The sequence below is a fragment of the Crassostrea angulata genome, chromosome 2 (genome assembly GCF_025612915.1).
Source record: "Crassostrea angulata isolate pt1a10 chromosome 2, ASM2561291v2, whole genome shotgun sequence".
NCBI lineage: Eukaryota > Metazoa > Mollusca > Bivalvia > Ostreida > Ostreidae > Magallana > Magallana angulata.
In genome coordinates this window covers 5,309,164-5,335,281 of record NC_069112.1, presented here as the reverse complement: position 1 = coordinate 5,335,281, position 26,118 = coordinate 5,309,164, and the positions used below count along the sequence as shown (strand labels likewise).

General features: G+C 35.5%; 1 long non-coding RNA gene and 2 pseudogenes across 1 annotated transcript; 2 read left to right on the top strand and 1 right to left on the bottom strand.

Moving 5' to 3' along the window:
- The window catches only part of LOC128170701 (uncharacterized), a 723,116-nt pseudogene that overhangs the window by 513,008 nt on the left and 183,990 nt on the right, over positions 1-26,118 (top strand).
- On the bottom strand, positions 8,515-9,051 carry LOC128170754 (uncharacterized). The gene is made up of 2 exons (XR_008241890.1): positions 8,893-9,051; positions 8,515-8,569 (listed from the first exon to the last, which is right to left on the bottom strand). It is a non-coding gene; the product is annotated as an uncharacterized LOC128170754 (long non-coding RNA).
- On the top strand, positions 19,824-21,531 carry LOC128170714 (uncharacterized; annotated as a pseudogene).

The window sequence follows — 26,118 nt, the reverse complement described above, 5'->3', positions numbered from 1 at the left end:
ACAGACGATAGACAGATTTGGGAAGAAGAAAGGAAAGTTTATTTCTATTCGTTTAGATAATTGTTCCCCGTGAAACAAAAGGTTTGTCATATCATATATTCTACAATGTAGTCTACTTCTTGAATATACTGTAGTGAAATGTACATTATTATGTAACTACTTATTATGCAAATGACCTCTGACCTTGGTCCACTGCGCGTCCCAATACCAACTGAGGCGAGTTCAACAGAGCAAGCGCTCGCGAGCGCTCGCCAAAATTCTCTATACCCGCAACACAAATTTTGGCGAGCGATCGCTCTGTTGAACACGCCTCTGGAGCTCCAGTATTCAGTTCAGTTCCGCCCGCCTACCCGTTAACACCTACAGTCTGTATATTGTATTGCCTGATGTCTATGACCATGTCCATGTCCATTGTTGTTCGTCATAAGGTAGGGTTTATTGCCTTATGCACATGTACTGTGTAATATGTTTACATAATATCGGTTTCACGACAATACCATGCCAGTGACAATATATGTGAGATAAAACGCGATATTTTTAAAAAATCAACTAGGCCGATGTAACGTTACATATTGAATTAAAATGGCTACCCGGAAATCGTGTCATTCATATACATTGTATATGTAAAGTTTTCAAGAAAAAAACTGTTGTAACTTAGTTCAGGCAAGGGAGGAGGGGGTAAGTTGTTTCAATCCAACAGCTGTATGTACCGGTAGATATAATAGGTGATTAATGATTTCAGTAAGAAATATAACGTTACCACAATCTCGATGACCTACATTTTTTTCTCTAAGCTTTTATACCACACCCTGGAAAATTCCCATTACTTAATTCTATTATATGATTATATCTAAGAATGTTCGTACCCTTAGTCCCAACTTTTGAAATGCCCCAAGTAAAGAAAGGAAGTCGATGATAATATAATTTTTTTTATTGATTTTCACTCGTCATTAACTGATTAACATTATATAAAAATTCAAATAAAAAATCTACAGTGGAAATGAATTGCGTCGCCATCCTTAAACATGTATAACATGTAAGAAATGGGGTCAGTGGTTATCAATGTCTTAATCACTTACCTGAATTACAAAAAAAAACATATAGAAAAAAGTTGACATTTTGTCAATTAACTGAAAAATGCCTGCACCAGAGTAACTGCTTACACCTTTGGTATTTCAACAAGTGTGATATGATGTCCATCAACTATAATTGATTACATTTTTATACCATGAAAGATTAGTAGTAAACCTTTTACATTAATTTGTAAACAATGAACAAATTGTGTTCTACCTCTATATGAATAAATCGTGTATACATCAAATAGGGAGGTTGAATGGGGGATGACCCCCCCCCCCCCTCCCCAATTATTTTTTTTTTCAAAATCATCTTTTATCTGAAATTTTTATTTGGAACAGTTTTAATAATTATAGTGAAATTTGACCTTAAGAACAATCAGTTTCAGCGAGCAGTAATACGGAATCGGAAAAAACCACAGTGTGGTGATCTGGAAACTCAGTTTAAACTCTGTAAAATTGACAGCATCAAGAAAGAAAAATTGATGGGTATATAATTTAATTCTGGTTGTAATGCACTTTCTGATTGGCAAAAAAATTGTGTATTTGGGTCGGTCTTAAGTCCGTTGTGGATATAAAGTTGAGATGAAATCAGTTTACTTCTTTATTTGATGTAATCAATTACAAAATAGGTATAAATAAACCCTGCAATGAAATAAATGCGAGTTAGGACAGATAACTCTTACAAGCATGTAGTTTTGACAAAATATGAAAATATTCCTCTTTACAAACTAGACTCAAAAATATTTGTGTCTATATTTAAATTATCTGCTTATTACATAAATAAACAATAATAATCACATCTGTATAAATAGAACTGTACGTTATCATGTCAAACTTATTTCACATGAGTTTATAATTTAATTGTAGAAATATTAATCAGTTTCATAATACTACTAATACTATGATATATATTTATATATAACTATACGTGAACTAAGCTTAAACCATGTTTAAACAATGCTTACCTCACATGAGGTGTAAAGGTTGATTAGGAACAATATTCAGGATGTACAAATAATACTGTAGTTGATAATCTGATAAATAATGTAAATTTCAAGTAAACACAAGTAGACTTCCAAATAGAAACCGGTTTAACAAAGAAATTTCCCACTAAAATTGTCACATGACCAAAAAAGTAACAGCTGACCAATTTTATCCAATAGAAATACAGGAATACAGGAAAAAGGGTATTCCTTCTAAATATAGATGTTGCATTGCCAGAGTTAAAAATAACAAAAGATAGGACTCTTACATTAAGGTTAGATAACTGTATTAAATATTTTTGTTAAATATTGCATTGACTAAATAATAATAATATAAAAATAATACACTGTACCAATATTCAAATATTTTCATGTTAGAAAAAGATTTGAACATAATCACCAAAATTATGCAATAATACATATAATAAACATATTTAATTCATGAAATTTCGCTCTACAACATTCTCCCCCTGTTTGAAATATGTCGTCCCGACATTCACAGAATTCACTTCACTGAATTAGACGTTAAAATATCAAGAATCGCTTTTCCTGCCTCTGGTCGTAAATGTTCTAATAACGGAGAACTAGCTGCTAATGATGTCAGGCAATGGATTCGTTCCTACCAGTCTGGTGTTGCTGTTCTCATCGACTTCGAAATCTGAAAATCGCCAGTCCTATAACTAAGAGGTAATCGTCTCTCCCGTGTGGATCTGCGAAGTGGAACCATTGGTTGCGTTTCCTCGTCTTCGGATTCAGTATGAGATGCATCTTGGTTATCAGGTGCTTCTTCCTGATTCGTCTCACTCTGTGTAGCGCTACTGTCTGTACTGTCCCTCACATAGATATCTTCTTCAACACTCACTGTGTCCCTCGAAGAGTGGGCGTCCCCTTGTGTCTCTGCTGGATCTTGATCTGCTTCAGTCTGAACTTGAGATTCACCAATAATATTTGAATTATTGTCACTTTGTTCTTCTTGACTGATCACAGCGTATCTCCATTCTGACTCATCTTCTGAAGAATGTTTAAGAAAATCATCAGTTTTGGAAGGTTCTGTAGGGTTAATTGTAGGCTCCTTTTTCAGTATTTTTGATTTTCTCTTGACAGGAATAGGTTTTTGGAGTTTTGGGGTAGGTGTGTCCTTAAGTATTCCTATGGGTAATAGAAGGTTGCGGTGTAATGTTCTTCTACGACCTTCTCCGTTTTCCTTCTTGACCACAAACACAGATATATTCTCATTAGGTTGTCCAATAACTATATAAGGATCTGGTTCCCACCTATCTGCCAGTTTATGCTTTCCTTCAAATGCAACGATCTTCACTAAAACTCTGTCTCCAATTTTCACTGTACCTCCTCTGATTTTGGAATTGTAACACTCTTTCTGCTTGTTTCTGGCTTTCTCTGCTGCAGCTGTTGCTAGTTTATGGGCTTGGATTATTCGTTCTCGTAGATCCTTGAAGTATTGAGTAGATGGTTCTTTTTCGTTCACTCGAAGACCAAATGCTGCATCGACTGGTATTCTTGGGTTATTTCCGAACATCAGAAGATATGGAGTTTGTTCTGTGCTTTCATGTCGAGTGCAGTTACAAGTATGTACAAATGGTTTGACGTATGCTTTCCAATTGGTCTTCTTGCTGGAATCTAGTGAACCTAACATATTTAACAGTGTGCGATTAAAGCGTTCACACATTCCATTTCCCATGGCGTGGTAGCTGGTAGTTCTGGATTTTTTCATACCCAAGATTTTACAAAGTTCTTGAATCACTCTGCTTTCAAAGTTGGCTCCTTGGTCCGAATGTATTCTTTCTGGGATGCCATAATGTACAATGAAGTTGTTATAGAACATCTCTGCTGTCGTCTTAGCTAATTGGTTTCTTGTTGGAATGGCCATGGCGAATCTGGTGAAATGATCAGTAATTACCAGTATGTGTTTATGGCCTCCTTTACATAGTTCTAAGGTCAGAAAATCCATGCAAACCAATTCTAATGGAGAGGTGGTTGTGATGTTCACTTAAGGTGCTCGTTGATTGGTAGGAGTCTTTCTTCTTGTGCATCGTCCACATTCTTCAATCCAGGTCTCTATGTCTTTGTGCATTCCTGGCCAGTAAAATCTGTCACGTATCAAAGATAAAGTTCTATCCTTACCAGGGTGGCCCATGTCGTCATGTAACGCTTCAAGTACTGTTGACGCATGTTCGATAGGTAGCACAAGTTGATGTCTGGTTTCTTCATCTATATGTGTAACACGATGAAGTACTCCGTCTATCAGTTTCAGGTGGTTGAACTGTCTGAGTAGAGGATTTGATCTTATTTCATTCTTGGACGGTTTCTGTTCATTTCTCACATACGCTATGACATGGTGGATGTCTGGATCTAAGGATTGTGCTTTTTCCCATTCTATGATGTTTCCAGTGCAAATTCCTCTCGGGTCTATATCATTAAGTATAACATCGGATGAAAGAGTCAATGATTCTACGTACGATGAAGTAGCAGAATTGCAGATAGCTTGGACTGTCTCGATACTCATCAGAAGACGACTAAGAGCATCTGCGTCAGCATTACTTCTTCCTGGTCTGTACTTGATATTGAAATTAAATGCTGCCAGTGCTGCTAACCATCGATGACCCGTCGCATCAAGTTTCGCTGTTGTTAACACATAGGTAACTGGGTTATTGTCTGTAAAAACGGTAAATTGCTGTCCATAAAGATAGTCTTTAAATTTATCACAGATGGCCCATTTAAGTGCTAAAAATTCTCTTTTATGTGGTGGATAATTCTTTTCTGCTTTGTTTAATCCTCTGCTGGCATAGCTGATTACACGTTTATGTCCGTTTTGTTGTTGATAAAGTACATCTCCTAGTGCATCACCTGAAGCGTCCGTATGAAGTTCATAGGGAAGTGAACTGTTGGCGTATCCTAGAATAGGTGATGACGTCAGATGTTTCTTGAGCGTCTCGAAAGCTTGGTCTTGTGCTTCTCCCCATTTCCACTCTTTGGTCTTTGTCTTCCTCTTTGTCTTTTTCATTGGTGTTGGCATGAAATCTGTCAATGGTCTGCTAATTCGACTGAAGTTTTCAATGAATCGCCTATAGTAGCCGACAAATCCAAGAAATTTTCGTACTTCCTCAGGAGTTTTCAGTTTCGACCAGTTAATAACTCTTTCTGTTTTATCTGGATCCATTTCCACACCTTCTTCAGACACGACATGTCCAATGAACTTCACTTTTCTCTGAAAGAATTCACATTTTTCTGAAGATATTTTAAGATGAGCTTCTCTAATGCGGTTGAATACTAATTTGATGTTTTAAAGATGTTCCTCGAATGTTTTGCCAAAAATTATAATGTCATCTATGAAAACACAGCATATGTTTAAGTTGTAGTCTGTTAGTAGATTTTCCATAAGTCTTTGGTAGATTGCTGGAGAATTTGTCAAACCGAAAGGCATACGATTATATTCAAAGAATCCAAGTGGTCCAACGGAAAATGCGGTGCGTTCTTTGTGATCTTCATATATTTCTACCTGATGATATCCAGACTTCATGTCGATGTGCGAAAAGAATTTGTTACCAGATAAACAGTCAAGTAATTCCTCAATCCTTGGAAGAGCATATCTGTCTTTTCTTGTCAGTTTGTTTAATTGACGGTAATCGACACACATCCTAAGAGTACCGTTTTTCTTTCTCACTAACACTACATTAGACGCATATGGTGAATGTGATGGTCTGATGATACCAGTGTCTAATAATTGTCGTAGGTGTGATCTCACTTCGTCGTACATGGATGACGGAATCCTTCGGTATCTTTGTTTGAAAGGAGTGTTGTCTGTAAGGTCTATCCTGTGTTTTACCATGTGTGTATGGCCGACATCATTATCTCCCTTGCTAAATACATCTGAATAAGTCAATAGGAGATATTTTCCGCTTTGTAACTGTTCTGTGGTTAAATCACTTTCTGTTATATCGACTTCATCTAACAATTCTGTTGTCTCAGATTTCCACGGTTGTAGATTCTCGACAATAGCAGGCTGTACTTCACATATGATTTGTTTAGGCGGTACCGTTATAGTTCTTGTAGTAACGTTAGACGATTTTACAGAAATTATTCCGTTCTTCTTATAACTATACGGTCTCAGAGTGTTCGTGATATCAATATCTTTGAAGTCCGGTGTTAAAGTAGACGACTGTAAAACTGATGAAGTTTTATGATACGAAATTTCTTCGTCATAATATCCGTTTACATCAACAACACTGTTTGGCGGGAGTGTAATTCTATTCACTGTTCTTACAACTGCAAGTCTATAGTTCCTTTTTCTGAGTAGGTTTTCACGTATTTTCAAACATCTGAAGCTGAAGTACCATGGTGTAGTCAGAGATAAATTCTGTAAATATTGAACTCCATGTTCTTCTTTGAGTAGTTGCATCATGGATTCCAAAACGTTAGTTCCAATTAAAGCAGGTATTTGTTGACTGTATTTACTGTCAGGTACCACTAACATTACATGTTCTGATGTATGAGATATGTTTTTAGGTATTTCCAAGTTAACTTCTATGTAACCTTTGTTAGGTAATTGAGTTCCTCCTGCACATTCAATCTGTAGAATGCTGTCTAAAGTTTTCATGTCAACACTTCCAGATAGTTCTTTGTTATAAAAGGATTCACTTATAGTTGATACAGTGGACCCTGTATCTATGAGAGCTGGTATCTTTTTTCCGTTGATAAAAATTTCCGTTTCTGTAGGAGGTCCAAATATCCCTGGTGGTATTGGTGTTTTCACATAATTGTTTGTAGTAATGGGACCACGAGATATTCTGTTATTCCAGCCTAATACCGGCTCCTCTGTATAGGCTTCCTGGAGTTTAAATTGCGACGTGAATGGTCTAGTCTCACACGACATCCTATGGCTATGTGTCCAGGTTGTCCACATTGACGACAGATGATCTCTCCCCTGTTTCTGTCTGCAGTTGGTCCTCTTTGCTGTTGTTGGAACTGGTTGTTGTCAGCTGATGTCTGATACGTGTTTGAGTTTCTCTGTTGTTGTCCATTGTATGTTCCTCTGTATTGTGTTCCTCTGTAATGTTGATTTCCTCTGTATTGCTGTGGAGCGTTTTGCTGTTGAACGGAGGACACTAGCTGTTGCACCATTCCCTTTAATTCTTCCATGTCACTGTTTTCTGCTGTACTGTTTGTTGATTTGCATATACTGGTAGCTGTATTTGATTTGGATGTTTTCTGGTGATCTTGCTGATGATCTTTTTCGATTTGTCTCACTTATATCTTGAAGTTCCTGTCTCAGTCCAGTCCAAAGCATTGAATGTAACATGGAATTCACTTCACTTTGTCTAACTATTCCTTTCTCTAATCCCTTTCCGATGATTTCCTCCAGTCTCCTACTCCATGCTGTGATGTCTTCATCTCCTCTCTGTCTTGCTCCATAAAATTCTGATAATAACTGTTGTTTATTTTCTACACTGCCGTACACGCTATCTAATGTTTCTAAAATATCGCTTAATGGTTTATCCAGGCCTTGGTACATGACTACTCTGGCTGCTGATCCTGTAAGCGACCTTCTGATGGCGAACTATTTTTGTTCTCTTGTGAAGCCTGAGTCTTTTAACACCATCTTCACTTCATATCTCCAGATGTCATGGGTTGTATCCCCTTTGTTATCTCCACCGGAGAATGTTCTTATTTTCGGGGGATACGGATACAAAGTTGTCACAGATCGTGTCCTTGATATGCTGGATCCCTCGGATGGTTAACTGAGTGGGGGTATCTTTGGTTTTACATCTTGTCTTACCCCTAGCACCTTTTGTTTGGGCTATATAGTCTTTCATCCATTGTCCAAGTTCTGCTGGGTTATTTCCCTTTGGATTTAGTCCCATTGATTGAAATGTGTGCAGCATCCTCTCATAGACCGCTTTGTCAACTGCTTTGGACTCAAAAGGACTAGTCGGCTGAGTTTTGATGACTTTATCTTCCTCGTCGCTCATGATGAATGATAATTAAATTCAGAATCACGATAAATTTGCACTTGGAATTCACTTATTTCATTCACACTGATTTCACAATTTGCTTCACTTATATTGATATAATTCACAAAACACATGCACTAGAATTTCCTCTCAGAATTCCAGAATTCCCAGAGAAATCACTTAAAATCATTATTTCCTTTCACATAATATCACTAAAATTCACTATCTATACTCAGAATGATATACTACTATTCTAAATACCAACAGACCAAAGTAAATGAATAATAATGTTCGTTGAGCATGTGCTGTCACTACCGGAAATAAACAAAGTGTCTGTAAATCTAAAGTCCAAACCCTTCGACGGCTGGTTAGTTCCGGAAAATTCACTCACAGTCTGTCGAGGATCGAGCCCCACGTTGGGCGCCATTGTAACCCGGGGTATTTGGGTCGGTCTTAAGTCCGTTGTGGATATAAAGTTGAGATGAATTCAGTTTACTTCTTTATTTGATGTAATCAATTACAAAATAGGTATAAATAAACCCTGCAATGAAATAAATGCGAGTTAGGACAGATAACTCTTACAAGCATGTAGTTTTGACAAAATATGAAAATATTCCTCTTTACAAACTAGACTCAAAAATATTTGTGTCTATATTTAAATTATCTGCTTATTACATAAATAAACAATAATAATCACATCTGTATAAATAGAACTGTACGTTATCATGTCATACTTATTTCAGATGAGTTTATAATTAAATTGTAGAAATATTAATCAGTTTCATAATACTACTAATACTATGATATATATTTATATATAACTATACGTGAACTAAGCTTAAACCATGTTTAAACAATGCTTACCTCACATGAGGTGTAAAGGTTGATTAGGAACAATATTCAGGATGTACAAATAATACTGTAGTTGATAATCTGATAAATAATGTAAATTTCAAGTAAACACAAGTAGACTTCCAAATAGGAACCGGTTTAACAAAGAAATTTCCCACTAAAATTGTCACATGACCAAAAAAGTAACAGTTGACCAGTTTTATCCAATAGAAAAACAGGAATACAGGAAAAAGGGTATTCCTTCTAAATATAGATTTTGCATTGCCAGAGTTAAAAATAACAAATGATAAAACTCTTACATTAAGGTTAGATTACTGTATTAAATATTTTTGTTAAAATATTGCATTGACTAAATAATAATAATATAAAAATAATACACTGTACCAATACTCAAATATTTTCATGTTAGAAAAAGATTTGAACGTAATCACCAAAATTATGCAATAATACATATAATATAATAAACATATTTAATTCATGAAATATCGCTCTACCACAATTGTTTAATATCATATAAAGAATGTTGCCTACGTCATGATAAGATTAACGTCAAAAATTTATCAATACACCTGACGTTACGTTTGAATTTTGTACAATTTTATGTCATTTTAAGGGCCAAATGACTGTTTTTACGTACAACGAAGAGTAAAAATTTAAAGTATAAGCAATGAATTCAATATTTATTTGTTTTATACGATATAAAATGGTTTGGGGCAGTTTACGCTTTATAAACTGCGAAATAATAAATTTACACATATATCAACCATTTTAGTTTATATTTTTCATCCTGCTCTTGTAAAAATCAAGCCATGCAGTTGGGTTTTTATTTCAATTTTAAAGAAAAAGGTTAAGAAACATGACAAGTAATTAAGAAAAAATTGGACACAATAAATGCAAAAATGAACCCAAAAATATTTTTTAAAATATTAAGCATTGCATCATATAAATGTGTATACATGTATATGATGTTAAATCCAGTGCTTGCGTGGGATATCATCAAATACTAGTGTGTAACAGTTGATGGTCTCTTTACAGGTTCCCTGTGTCTAACTGTTGACTGATAGATCTAAGAGAGAATATATGTTGTATAGTATTCATGTAAAATCACCATGTTCATGTAGCTATACTTTTTATTTTTAGGTCACCTGAGTCACTCAGGAGACCTACTGCTATCTCACATTTGTCGTCGTGTGTCATTCATAGACATTTTAGTATACATCTCTTAAATGGGTATGAGGGCAGTAGTCATTGTGTTAGTCCTGGGGTAAGAACTGTTGCCCGATAGCATAGGCCGAGGTCAACATCAATTTCTTGCCAAGGAACTGACAATATAACTATTGCCCACATTCCCATTTGATGATTGATGTGTTAGACGAGGAGAAACATATCCTTGTGGTAATGTGTGGGCTGGGATATTGTCCAATTATCTGCCCGGGGGACAGTCAAAAATCAACCAGGGTTAAGGGAATAGCAAAGCATGGGACATAAGGCAGTATTTAACATGTATACATTGGTGGGTTCCCATTTTGCACACATTTGAGGATTAGGTGTGAATTGTATTTTGATAGCAATTACACTCTGTTCTCTACATGGGGTAAAGACACAACTGCATTTTACCTATGTTTTATAATTTAAAAATTAAACGATACTTACAAAGTAGACGCATACTTCGGAGAATTACAATCAAACTTCTACTTTGTAAGTATCGTTTAATTTTTAAATTCTCCATCAGTATGCGTCAGCATCGAGATCACGTGAGAGATTTAAAGTGTGGCCACAGCACTAAATATGAGAAATGGACTTAGCAATAATGTCCTAATTTCTACTGAAAGCATTAACAAATATTTTAGTTTACCAAATTTATTCAAACAAACATGTTCAAACTATTGGGTTGAATTGTCACTTATGGAATATTTGGATAAAACTGACAGTCCAAAATTATCACTATTTACAGTTCTGTGGTAAAACTTATGAAATGTTCCTGAGTTAGACCATCCTGCAGCATCCATGATACCGGTGAGCGACCATAGACTTTGCAGCACTAGTGGCAGCGGAGCGTGGGCTATGTGCACTAAAAATGTTCGTGTCTATGCCAGCATCTGTCATCACTTTTTTGATCCAGCATGCTACTGTTTCACTAGTTACAGCATTATGTGGTTTTCTAATCATCAACAATAACTTAGTTGTATCTCCTCTAATATCTGCTGTTTGTTTTTAAGTAAAGTTTCAACAGTGAATATACACACAGAGGTGGACTATCTGAAAACTTTCTTAACACTAAAGGCGCAACTTGAAAAGATGGTCTTGTTTGCTTGAGTAACACATTAAACCTAAATACTATACAATCATCCTCTATATACATATCTCTTATATCTAAACAAGCTAAGGACTGACAACGTTGTCCTGAAACTAAAGCTAATAACATAGTCAACTTAAGGGTCATATCTGGTAAAGACAAACTCTCATTTTCTAACAAACTAAGGTATTCTAACACTATATTTACATCCCAAGTAGTACCATATCTAGGCAAACAAGGTTTAATATTGAATACACCTCTCAAGAATCTTTTCACTAAAGGATGTTGGCCTACAGGGAGATTATCTACAATAATGAAACCTGACAGTGCTGATCTGGCTGTGTTTATAGCACTATAACCACAACCCTCTGTCATAAGTGATGCTAAAGAATCTAGCACATTAGAAATAGTAGGTACACAATTGTTACACTAAACTTGACTTGAATATTGAAACCACTTCTTAATGTACACATTGTATTGTTTACAAGTGGAGCCTCTCCATGATTTCATAAGAACTGAAATTGATCTTTCCGATAAATCAAGTTTCTTGAAATTTTCCCTGAAACATGGCACACCATCAAATGAAGTTTTCGGGCCAGAGGGTGCACTTGTGAAGGACTGTTGTTCAACTGCAGCATTGTTTTGAATGGCTTCAGAACAAGTGGAGGTTTCACACACATTCTCAAGATGATTGGGTACCAGTTCTGTGTGTCCCATAGAGGTGTAACCAAGAGGCCTTCTGCTTTGTCCATCATGATTTTTTGACATACTCGGTCGATAATGCTAAACGGAGGAAAAGCATAAAAAGACAAATTAATCCAAGAAATAGTGAATGCATCAACAAAAGATGCTCCAGGTTCATTTTTCCAACTTAAAAAACATTCGAACTGTTTGTTAAGTCGATATGCAAATAAATCAATATGTGGTTTAAAATATACACTAGTTATAGTTTTAAAAAGTTTTTCATTCAACATCCATTCTGTTTCATCTCGAATCATTCTACTCTCCCTGTCTGCCACTACATTATCAACACCTGGTAGATGTACAGCTGTTAACCACATATTATTTCTTTGCACAAAAGTCCATATATCTCTAGCTTTATAATTACATGCTGTTGATTTTGTACCACCCATGTTGTTAATATATGCCACTGTTGTGGAATTGCCACAATACATTTTTACATGTTTATTACACAACTCAGCATGAAAACTTTGTAGTCAAAGAAAAACTGCATGTAATTCCAAATAGTTAATGTTGGACAAGGACTGTTTTTCTTCAATGGACCAATGTCCCCCTGTAGAGACACCATTGTATTCTGCCCCCAACCTATTCCTGATGCATCAGTGGTTAGTATCGCTTGGATACTTTTCTGTCGAATTGGAGCCTTGATGCCACTATTTATTTGTATTGACCACCATTTTAAGTCTTGAAGTGCCTCTGCTGACAGTATCATTTTTTAATCAAAGTTTCCCTTGTTACATTTAAGTGCTATGGCTTTTTCTTTTTCAAGTAGTTTGGTATGTAACAATCCTAAAAGTATTGCTACTGAAGATGAAATAAGGACTCCCACTAGTTCTGCCACTTGTCTAGTTGAATGTGATTTATTTGAACAAAAATTGTGATATAGATTATTGAATTTCTTTATCTTTTCCGGAGTAAGACTGATTGTCATTGATTTAGAATTCAAAACAAATCCTAAAAATACAATTTCATGTGTAGGTACCACCACTGATTTTTCTTTATTGATCTTAAATCCCAATTGTTCAAATAGATCTATTGTGTCTTGTGTGTTTTTTAAACACTGTTCATAAGTTTCTCCTTGTAATTAGGAATCATCAATGTATGCAACAGACACACGTCCTTTAGATCTAAGTGAAGCATATACTGGTTTTAGGAGCTTAGTGAAAAGTCTGGGTGCACTTGACAGACCATTTGGTAAACATGTGTACTGATAAAGAGTTCCGTTCCAAATGAATCTTAAATATTTTCTGTCAGGATAAGCTACATTCACAGTATAATATGCATCACTTAGATCCACAAAACCCATATAACATCCCGGTTGAATCAATTTTAAAGCTGTACACAGTGTTTCCATTTTAAAATGAGCGTACTCAATGTTTTCATTCAGTTGTTTTAAATTCAAGTTGCCATCCTTTTTAGGACGTAAAAACACAGTTGAAGTATATTCATCATCAGAGTGTGAAGCTTTCTCCACTACCCCTTTCGCCATTAACTTTAAAAACTCTCTGTCTAGAGCCACAGCCTCTGCAGAGTTGAGTTTAGTTTCTCTCACTGAATATTGAACAGGTACTGAAGTAAATTCTAATGAATATCCTTTAACAGCATTAAGGATGTATCTGTCATGTGTGATAGTTTTCCACACTGATAAAATTTGACTAATCCGTCCGGCATGTTGAATGTCACCTACCTTCTCTACTTTTGGTGGGACACAGGTTTCTTGGTGTAGTTCTTCTTTGTTTCGTGATTGCTGTGGTGGTAGTTCCGGTTGTAATGCCCAAGCTGGTAATGCTGGGGTCCTCTCCCTAAAAAATTGGGTTTGGATCTTTCTCTGAACTTCAGACGAGGATTGAACTTCATTCTAGTTTTGGAAGTTTTGTCATCATAAGCTACCTTGTTAGCCATTTTGTTGTGTTCCGTGATGTTTTTCATTTTTTCCACCACGTCATCACCAAACAAGTATGCCGTTATTTCAGTCTGACAAGTGCACAGTTTTTTGTATTCTGGTTTCATGTTATTTTTTATACATACTTTTCTGTGCAAAGAAAGTTCAGTGTTACTAGAGGCCAACAAGGCCACACCATTGAGCAGATCTTTGGCTGCTTTGTTTTTGTCAAATTCATTGTAAGGTTTCAGCAAACTATCAACCACCTTGATTACGGGACCAAGTCCTTTCAATAGGGTTTTCTCAATCTGGATCTTATGAACCTTTACGTCCGTCGATCTCGTAGTTTCGTTCATAAAATAGTTCCATATGAAATCATTCACTCGAGGAAATTCCAACTTGCAGTGATCTGGCCGTAAATGTTTATCAAAAACGTTGTCACGGCATCGGAAGTTTTGTCCTCAACAATGTAGTTGGAAACAGCGAAGAAGTCTTCGTCATGTTTATCCGAGCCGCCATTTTTGTTTACTTCTACGTCATGTCTGCCCAAGTCTGAAGGCCCCGCCTCCTTTTAATTTTCCATGCGCGGTCGACTCGCAGTTTATCTTGGCCTTTTTTTCTGAGTTATTAGAAACGTTGTCGGCCTTTCTTTTAGTTGTACTATGTTTTCCAACCGATTCAGAATCACTATCATCAGCCGATTCTGCTTGCACATAAATCAAGTTATTTATTGCGTCCAAGGATTTCTTCATGGCCACCATAGCCGAATTTTGATCTACCATGAATCTTTTGAACATGGATTCGGTAACAAATTCGGTGTTGTGCACACTATCTTGTTCCCTGCACACATCATCTTGTGTAGTTACGTAATCTTCTTCTTTAGATCTTGGTCTCGAAGAATGATCGTCCACCCACTTATGGGCAATTGGTGACGAATTATGTTCAAGCGCATCTCGCTTACGAGAATGCGTTGCACTTGAATGCGCATCTTGAGCATGATGCGTTTCCGACTGTTCAATAACTTGGGTTAGAAAATCCCCCAAAATGGCGTCGGAGCCTGAGGGACGCTCCTCATCCATCATGTCCATATCGTAAAATCGTACGATAAAAGTTTACATCTAAAAACTCCTTTCAAATTTACCGCAAAAGTTCTGCACCAATTCACTATCCAACGAGAAACGCTAAATGTACTAAAATACGGTCACAAAACAAAGTTAAATTACAGAGCATAACATTCTACGACTAATCAAATCTGGGTCAAACTTCGCATTGAATTCTGGGAATAGCTTTGCAATCTCACGTGATCTCGATGCTGACGCATACTGATGGCGAATCCCATTTTAAAAAGTTACATTCTGTATTTCATAGGTGAATTGTAAATAAGAACATACTGAAGGTATGTGTCACATTAAAAAAAAACAGTGGTTCAATAGAATCAGACAGAAGGCAAATCCTGTGTCAGCCCTCATTTCTATAACTAAGTTATTGGATGTGTGTGTGTGTGTGTGTGTGTGTGTGTGTTGGGGGGGGGGGTAAGATCTAAAGAGTAATAATATTGTATGTACATGTTTAGAGAAAGTCTGTTTGAGAGAGAGGGAGAAAGAATGAGAGAAAGAATGAGAGAAAGAGGAGAGAGAATGAGAGAAAGAGAGAAAAAAGATAGAAGAGAGGGATGATAGAAAGCAATATTACATATAAGAAGAGAGAGAGAGAAAGATTACATGTCTGAGAGAATAAGTAAGATGCACATGTTTACATGTACAACAGTAAGGAGAGAGAGAGAGAGAGAGAGAGAGAGAGAGAGAAAGAGAGAGAGAGAGATAGAGAGAGAAAGAGGGAATATATGTCTGAGGGAATAAGTAAGATGCACATCTTTACATATATAAGAGTAAGGAGAGAGAGAGAGGGGGGGTTTAGCAAAGTTTAGAAAGTGTATAGCATTGAATGATTTATTTTTGACGTCTGCCGTTAGCAGACAAATTGAATAACGTGCGTTAGCGCGTTATGATAATTTGTCTGCTCATCTGACGGCAGTTATTGACAAGATGACGTCAAAAATAAATCATTCAATGCTTATATTTACATTCCCTTACTGATTAAATCAATTGTTTACTTAAATAATTAAGCATTGAATCATTAGTTTTTTAACTAATGATTCAATGCTTATATTTACGTTTTTTAACATTTTTTCCCTTTGTCCAAATATATTCATTTTTAAAAATCTCTGCCTTATTCAACGAGTAATGCACAATTAACGGAACAGCCATTGGAACACTCGATTTATGCTGACAAAAATAGTCCACAGCGTTTTAAATCATTGTAACACAATTTTACTTTTTATTCTGTAATCTAATGAATTTACTTTTGGTATACTAAAACAATAATCAACTGAAGTAATTTAACTGTTAGAAAATATTCACTACAATGAAATTTTAATCAGCGTAAGTATAATATCATGTTGTAATCCGGTTTGAAGTGGCGAGGAGAGTCAGTCATGTTCTTTGAGAAATACTGAATGTATTCATACGCATCAGATTTGGTGATTTAGTCTTCTGTGTTATGCATAAATATTACTCAAATCAATCAATGCAACTTGATAGGGAAAAAGAAAGTGAATGTAAATACATCAATATAAATTGCAGATCACGGAGGGAGTAAATTAGTAACAGCGAGAACAGCTGTTATATAAAACTGGTTTAAACTGATTATCACATAGACTGTTGAGTTGAGATCGACGAGCATGAAAATATAATCCATGAAAAATAACTCTTGAAATTTTGCTTTTAATTATAAAGTCATCTTTTTTGTTGAATAATTGTAAAACATAGTGTTTTGACAACATTCATGAAATATATTTTTTTTAACCGATAACATAGAAATCTTTGTTTGAGAACTACTTATGTAAATATCATGTAAATCCATACGCAGTGATTAGATGTTGCATTTAGAGGCATTTAAAGATCATAAATTTTAATGAAAAAACACAGTAGAATGTAAATATTGAGGGATAGAGAGAACAGATGGAAAGCAAAAACATATTTATCAGGAAATTATAAGAGACAGGGGATTTGAGACAGGGGCTTTGAGAAAGAATGAGAGATAAGAAGTTCAAACTTAACAGTAAAACTATGAGATAGTGAATGTCACGACAGCCGTCGTGTGTCTAACCAGTCAAGCAATGAGAACAACAATAAGTATTTACAATCTTTATCTATATATACAATCAATAAATTTACAAATATACACATTCACACACACACCAAAAATATTAACAAAAAAAATAGATTGAGAGAAAGAAAGAAATAGAAAGAGCAAGAGTACATGTTAAGTCTGAGATTGAGAAGATGCCTTCCTCTGCCAGGTAGTCATATAGTACACTTTCTTCATTAGGTACACACACTCTGTCTCTCCCTCTCTCTCCTTTGCTCTTTCTATTCTATCTCTCTCTCTCTCTCTTTCTCAGTAATCTTATGTTGTATTTTTCTACCGGTTGAGTGTCTCTATAATCAGAACCAGAATGATAGACCATCAATTATCTAAGTAGGGAAAATATAGTATTTCTTTAAAAAAAATCTGCTTAAATCTAAAATATTTCTTATAAAATTTGACATTGAATCTCTAAAACAATAATAATTCTAAAACTCTTTATTTTCATTCAACAGTATACATAAATAAATATATTTTCAATTAAACGTTTCACTTTCACAATATACTTATTTACCTAATTACCGCAACTGCACGCCATACAATCACACCGAACAATACTCGCTGTGAAAAACCGTTAAGTGTATCAGACCCCTTAACGTATCAAACACAGTCACAGTGAAGCGTATAAGACCTCTTAACATGCAATATAGTTAAGTTTATAAGACCCCTTAACATCACAAAACAGTCAATGTATGACCAATAACGCCGTATAAGACTACAAAAAAATAAACTCACAAATAAACTAGCAAACCACGCTTGTCACACAAACGCACTATAACTCTACGGTAAATAAACAAGTACTATGTAAAACGGTAACACGAAAATACTATCGAACACGTATAAGAACAGTTACCTAAAGTCTTAAATATTACAAACAAGACTAAAGTATGAAAAAAAAACTTACCCCTAATGGAGATGGTTACCGTAAAAAATACGCTTAGCTATACATCGTGTTACTATTGCAGTGCGTGCTAATGGACCCCGGCTCACTGACCATAAACATGGTTATTTATAGTATCAAAGTAAACAAATAGAACCGTCCGAGTCTAGTCCAATATTGACCAATACCTGAAGTGACAAAATCTGAGGCACCAAAAAGGATATGAACATAGAATAAAAATCAGTGGTACCCTACAGGAAAATAGTAAGCATGAATAAATCTATTGATTGTGACAGTGAATGAAGGAGTAATAATGAGAGAGAAAGAGAGAGAGATTACATGTCTGAGAGAATAAGTTAGATGTACATGTTTACATAACAGATAAAAAGTGTTTACATGTTTATCAGTTCTGAAATTATGTGGGACAGAGGCTTGGAGAAAAAATGAGAGATAAGAAGTACTTGTTTAGCTGTAAAATTATAGATAGTGAATGAAGGAGTAATAATGTGAGAGAGAGAGAAAGAAAGAAAGAGATTACATGGCTAAGAGAAATAGAAAGATGCATATGTTTGAGAGAGAGAGCAAGAGTGCATGTTTAGTATTAAAATTATGAAAAACACACCCCTGCGTATGTTATTGTCATTTAAATTTTAGACCAGGTGGTTTTATTTGACCCTTTCAGTTTCGCAGTCAAAACCGTGCCTCGTGTTTACAGTCTATTTCATAGAATCTTAATACTTGTAGTCAATACAAAACCTAGAGGTTTGTTGATTTTAAACTTTATCTTCATTAATTGGTGGATAAAATGTGTTCTAGAAAAAAATGTGACAATACAAAAAAAAAAATAGTTTTTTACGCTGTTGCAACAATAAACATGATTATAAGAGATCAGCCTTAGGGTTTATTTTCGATCCGCGCCTGACCTAGTAATAGCATCAATAGTGAAACAGACTGTACTATTTTATGCAGAATGTTCCTTGAAAATGGCTCGATATACTAAGTTTTTATGCAAAACAGACACACATTTTTTTTTAAAAACATGGTATTGCACACAACAAGCATCAAACATGGCTATGATTTTATTAAGCAACCCATTGTATATATTTTTAACCACTCTACACCTAGTTGAACACGAACGATAACTCTTTCTGAATATTATCGTTTAATTTAAACAACCGCTAGGTAGTGAAATAAAACATACATCTTAGACGATTTTCATGTTTTAACATAAATCGAAGCAGGATGTGATATGAAAAAGGACCAGTACTTACGTATTTTGAGAATTTTATCCGAACACATATACTTCCGCTCGAAATTTCACAGGAACTGAACAATTCTCGGTGAAGTCTCGTGAACTTTCATTCGAGCACCTCTGGATTTATTATATTCTTAGCAACGATAAAGAAAACATTCCGAACACATTCGCAGGGGTGAAACAGAGACTAAAAGAAAGAAATAAAAAGAGCAGGAATACATGTTAGGTAAATTGAGACAGTAAATACTCGGTAATTGAATTCAACTAAATTGAGAGGTGTACTCTACATCTTATTTTATTTTTTTCTCTCTGACTTTCTTTGCTAGATAATCATATAGTACACTTTCTCAATTATGTACACATCCAAGAGAGAGAAACAGAGAAAGATATATAGAGATAAAACGATGGCAAGAGAGAGAGAGAGAGAGAGAGAGAGAGAGAGAGAGAGAGAGAGCACCTTTTTCTCTCTCAGCAATCTTGTGTTGTATTTTTCTACTGGTTGAGTGTCTCTATAATCAGAACCAGAATGATGGACCGTCAATTTTCTAAGTAGGGAAAATATGGTATTTCTTAAAAAAAACATCTGCTTTAAACTAAAATATTTCTTATAAAGTTTGACATTGAATCTATAAAGCAATACTAATTCTAAAACTCTTTATTTTATGTTGTGACCCAGACCGCCCACATCATGGACACAGCAAGCACCCTGTACCAAGTACATCTGTGTTCTAAGTGTCCGGGGGACACAGAGTACTATTGTGTATCATGTCCTTGTGATCTCTGTCCCCAGTGTAAAGAGAACCATGTACAAGATCTCAAAACAATAGACCATGATGTTGTGTCACACCGTGATCAAATCAACTACATCCCAACACAAGAGATCTGTGTGAGACATCCTAGCCATTTTTATACAAAGTACTGTGTACCTTGTCAAGTTCCTGTGTGTGATTTTTGGTTTGGACATAAATCACACAAATTCCCTATCAGAAGTTTTCTCTTTGGAAAAAAACCCCACAAAATTCAGGATCTGCAAAAAGCTTATAAATCAAAGCAACAACAATACAGAGGCATCATTCACACCATCCGAAGTGAGGCTCTCTTTTACAGACCTGTTCTCCTGACAGGAATCAAAACTGATGTCAAAACCTGTCACACAGAATTCTCCCCCCTTCAATCAGAGATGTTAACAAAGGCCCAGAGACTGAAGGATCTCATTGACTATGTGCTATATGATCTATTGAACAATGTGTTATGTGACTTAAATTTCAAACACAGATGTAAAAAACAGAAGATAGAAATGATCAGACATATTGTCAGACTAAGGAGATATGAACACAGATATGTACAGCCAGCATTCATATTCAGTGCGCTACAATTCCTCTCATTCACAAAGACAGCCCTCCCCCAGATACATCTTACACTCCACACCAGCCAGCTCTCCATGACTGAGTCACTCAACAAGGAGGATGTGATGGAGTCACTGAGTGCAATCCAAATCACAGAGAGAGGAAACCGTCGCGTAGGAAACCAGTGTCTGCTGAAACTGACGTCTGGTGCTGAGCTCCATCAATCTCTTACACTGACAGGTGTTGGTCGTTGTTATCACATTTCCTGTGTGACATCAGACCGGGTCTGGGTCAGTGATTATAGAAACAATCTCATGTTGACAGACACAACAGGTGTTCCTCTACATCGTGTGGAGGATTCATGTAGTGGTTTATATACAGGATTACACACAGTGAACAGTGAGAGTGAACTGATTTATATAGATGAGGATTCTAACATCAACAAACTGTCAAAGGATATGAAAACAACCACCACATTTATAGAGAGAACAGACTCTACATGGATACCATGGTGTGTGTACTGGTCCCCGTTCACTGGGGATCTACTGGTCGGGATGTATAACATTGATACAAAGACAGGCAAGGTAACCCGGTACAACCAGAGTGGACAACTCACACAAACCATACAGAACCACAACACAGGACGGGGACTGTATAGATTACCTAACTATATAACAGAGAACAACAATGGGGATGTCGTGGTGTCTGACTATGTCTATAGCTCTAAGTCTGGTGCTGTAGTGGTGACAGAGCGTGGAGGAAGACATCGTTTCTCCTACACAGGACCTCCATCAGGATCACGACTATGGCCACGTGGAATCTGTACTGACGCGCTGTCACACATCCTGGTGTGTGATTTTATAACCAGAACAGTACAGATGATAAATAAGGACGGTCAGTTCCTATCACATCTACTGACAAAATCACAAGAGATGGATACACCACGGAGCCTGAGTTATGTCAACACTCACCGTCTCTGGGTCGGATCATGGTTACACAACAAGGTGTGTTTCTACAGGTATATCACTAGACAAGACGCTCTGACAGGTAAGTCTGAGTCATTATCATTCACATTAATTAGATATAGATAACTAAGACACATTATCAGTTAATTATCAGTCAATAAGATACATGTTTATCTGTGTGATTGTTTGTCAATATAAACAAATCATTGTTACAGGATTAGCTGTATCTACCAGTCATTGGGATTCATTGTTTATCTAAAATAAAGAGAAATTAGATACATTATTTTATTAATTAAATGTACAGTTACATGTCATTGTATTTAGTGAATAGAAATAGCAGGTTGCTGTATTTAATTATAAAATATATAGAGTTACACATGTATTTGTAATAAGTTATTTTGTTACATGTTAATTGACTTAACTTAATTAATTAGATAAGTATATTTTAATTTGTAGATATAGCTCTATCATTACATATACTGTATGTATTAATTTACAGCTAATTAATGCCTTGTTGTAGATGAACACAGACCCCGTCCTGATGGAGACACTAGATACACGACACCTCGTCACAACACAACTCATCAACTAAACGAAAGTAAAACTCACTGTCTCATGTATTTGTAATCAGTTGTTTTGTTACATATGAATTGACCTAATTTGATTAATTAGACAAATAATAAAGCAAGTGGCAGGGTAATCAGTTAAAAGTTTTAATTGTAGATGTAGCTCTATCGTTACATATAATGTATGGAATGGATTAATTAACAGCTAATTAATGACATGTTGTAGATGAACACACACCCTGTACTGATGGGGACCTCATGTCCAGCTCAACACAAGCCGTATAATGGAGATAGCTGGAATATTGACAGGTTGTAAATGTTTCTGTACAAATCTAGTCTGCTCTCAAAACCACACATGTTGTTTGTCACTTTGTTCAACATCTGCAGCTAAAATTGAGCTGTGTATAATTCACATGGACTGTAATACTGACTCCTGTTCATTTCTCACTTTGTGATCATCCAAACATAACTGTCTGTTGCTGAGTGAGAAACATCATGTTATACAAGTTTCATTTTCTGAATGTGGAATATCATAAAAGAGTCTTTAATAACTAAACAATTAAACATTGTAAATGTTGGATCTTTATCAATTCCAAAATGTATCTTGTTTTGCTAATTATACCCCATGCAATGGAATTGTTAGAGAATAATGATTTCGACCTATCCGCCAGTCAGTCCTGGTTTTTAAGCAAAACTTATATTAAACAGCTGCACAGAATTTTATGAAACTTTTAAGGTATTTAGGACACAATGTGCAGATGTGTTAATTGCTAGGAAGTTCCGATTCATTTATCTTTCTGGGAATTTTAGCCCCATTGAACTTGTTTGGCCAGATGTTGAATGATTTTTTTTTGAATGATTTTTTTGTAAGCATGACTCTTCTCAAACAGCTGTATTGAATTTCGTAAAACTGTTTACGCAGTTGGGGCATAATGTGTTGATTTTCATGTTTCTAGGAAATTTAATTACAATGTTTTGTCTTGAATTTTTTAACCATTAGAATTAATTAGTATATTGTTGTTGTTTAAGACAAATGATTAGATATGTGCATAATTGCAGAAAGTTTTGATCTGATAATGTTTTACAAGTAATGACCTTTATCATTTTTAGCTTACCTGAGCTGAAAGCTCAAGTGACCTTTTCTGATCACAATTTGTCTGTCGTCTGTCTGTCTGTTTGTTTGTCTATCTGTCTGTCTGTCCTCTGTCCATAATTTTTTTACATTTTCAACATCTTCTCCTAAACTACTGGGCAAATTAAAAAAAAAACTTGGCACAAAGCACCCTTAGGCAGAGGGGATTCAAAGTCGTAAAAATTAAGCACCATGCCCTTTTTTAAGGTGAGATAATTAGAAAATATTGAAAATTCTTAAGAATTTTTTTCAAAAATCTTTTTCTCAAGAATCATTTGGCCAGGAAAGCTGAAACTTATGCGAAAGCATCCTCAGGTAGTGTAGATTCAAATTTGTGAAAATCTTGACCACTGGGGTTAGGGTGGGGCCACAATGGGACGTTGAGCTTTTACATACGTATATTTAGAGTAAATCTTTAAAAAAAAATCTTCTTTTCAGAAACTAATCTGGCAGCCAGGAAAGCTGAAATTTTTGTGGAAGACACCTCAGGTAGTGTAGATTTAAAGTTGTAAACATCTAGACCCCCCCCCCCAGAAGGGTGGGGCCACTATTTAGTCAATGGGGGGGGTCAAATTTTTACATATGAATGTACTAATGTAGAGTAAATGTTTAAAAATCTTCTTCCCAGAAACTATTCAGCCAGGAAAGCTGAAATATAAGTAAAAGCATCCTCAGGTCAAAGTTGTGAAAATCATGACCCCGGGGTGTAGAGTGGGGCCACAATGGGGGAAGGGGGGCGAACTCAAGTTTGTTCAAATCATGATCCCCTGGGTTAGGATGGGGTGACAATTTGGGGGGGATCAAATTTTTACAGAGGAATATATAGGGAAACATCTTTAAAAATCTTCTTCTATGAAACCATTTGTGTAGAAAAGCTCAAACTTTAATGAAAGCAACCTTAGATAATGTAAATTCAAATTTGTTCAAATCTAAGGAGTAGGGTGGGGCTACATTGGTGATTCAATTTACAAGGAAAACATTTTAATTGTTCACAAAAGCTGAAATGTTATAAGATATAGATAAATAAATAAATAGATATATTTATTTTTTTGCTTTTATGCAAGCATTTTAACATAGGGCTGAGTCTTTCAAATTGTTTGGACTTTGGCCTCTGACTATTCTGGACTATTATTTGGCCTTACTGGGGATTCACAGTTTTATAATATATTAAATGCTCAACATGTGATATGACTATAATATCATCCTCTTAGAAAATGGACTAATGATATTAAACATTACAATATCCAATAAGGGGGAAAATGGATTTATATTTATACAGGATCTAAATGTATTATACATTGTTCTACATTGTCCAGCTAGTTTGTATCCTGACACCATTAGGCTGATTTTATCATACCTGTTGTTCCTTAGGTGAGTGATGTGGCCCATGGGCCTCTTGGTTTTTTTTGGGTTTTTTGTATTTAATGCATACTCTGCCATTCATGATGTGTAGCATTGTCAAGTAATGGGAGAACGTGGGTATTTGAGCTTGCTCACTTTTTATACCCCCGCTCCGATGGAGAGGGGGTATACTGTTTTACCCTTTTGTGTCTGTCTGTCTGTCTGTCCGTCCGTAACAAAAATTTCTGTCCCATTTATCTCAGCAACTATTTATCGCAGAAGCTTGAAATTTTTACACAGTGTTTGTTAGGGCATGTCATATCGTGGGATATATTTTTGTACCAATCGGACGTCAACTTCCTGTTAAATGACGACTTTGCTTATTTTTAACCAAAATTTTCAAACAATTTTTTGTCAAAGATTTCTCATCAACTATTTATCGCAGATGCTCGAAATTTTTACACAGTATTTGTATAGGCATGCCATATCGAGGGATATATTTTTGTACCAATCAGACGTCAACTTCCTGTTAAATGACGACTTTGTTTATTTTTAGCAAAAATTTTCAAACAAATTTTTGTCAAAGAATTCTCAGCAACTGTTTATCGCAGATGATTGAAATTGTTACACAGTATTTGTATAGGCATGCTATATCGTTGGATGTATTTTTGTACCAATCAGACGTCAACTTCCTGTTAAATGAGTACTTTGTTTATTTTTAGCCAAAATTTTCAAACAAATTTCAGTCAAAGATTTCTCAGCAACTATTTATGGCAGATGCTTGAAATTTTAACACACATTTTGTTTTTGCATGTCATGTCGTGGGATATATTTTTGTATCAATCAGACGTGAACTTCCTGTTAAATGACGACATTGTTTATTTTTAGCAAAAATTTTCAAACAAATTTTCGTCAAAGATTTCTTGTACCAATCGGACGTCAACTTCCTGTTAAATAAGTACTTTGTTTATTTTAGCCAAAATTTTTAAAAAAAATTTCCTCAAAGATTTCTCAGCAGCTATTTATCGCAGATGCTTGAAATTTTAACACACCATTTGTTTAGGCATGCAATATTGTGGGATATATTTCTGTACCAATCGGATGCCAGCTTTCTGTTAAATGTCGACTTTGCTTATTTTACATATTCACATCAGAGTGGGGGTATCACTAGTGAGCATTGGCTCCCAGATATCTTGTTCTTTCTTTTAATACAGTTATAAACTAATTATTTTTGTTTCTTGCAGACAAGCTGCTTTTAGAACACCTTCAGGCCAGTTCAGGGGGAGACAGTAGAAAACCTTCCCAGATTACCCATAATTCCAATGGAAATAATGCGTCGTCAATGGACTCTGTTTTTCTGAATGTGAACTCAACATAAATAATGCATCATCAATGGACTCTGTTTCTGTGTACATGGATTTAACATTTATGTGTTCGTCATCCTGCGATCTCTTATAAATCTCTGCTGTACTTTGGTGCTAGGACAGAGATATCCCTTAGAAATGTGACGAAAGTATGATGAATTTTTTTTTAGTCTTAATTTGCACACAAGAAATTGATTAAAAAACACATGCAAAGGGGGATAACTCCAATTGGTATTCTTCAATTTGAAATGAAAGAAAGTTAT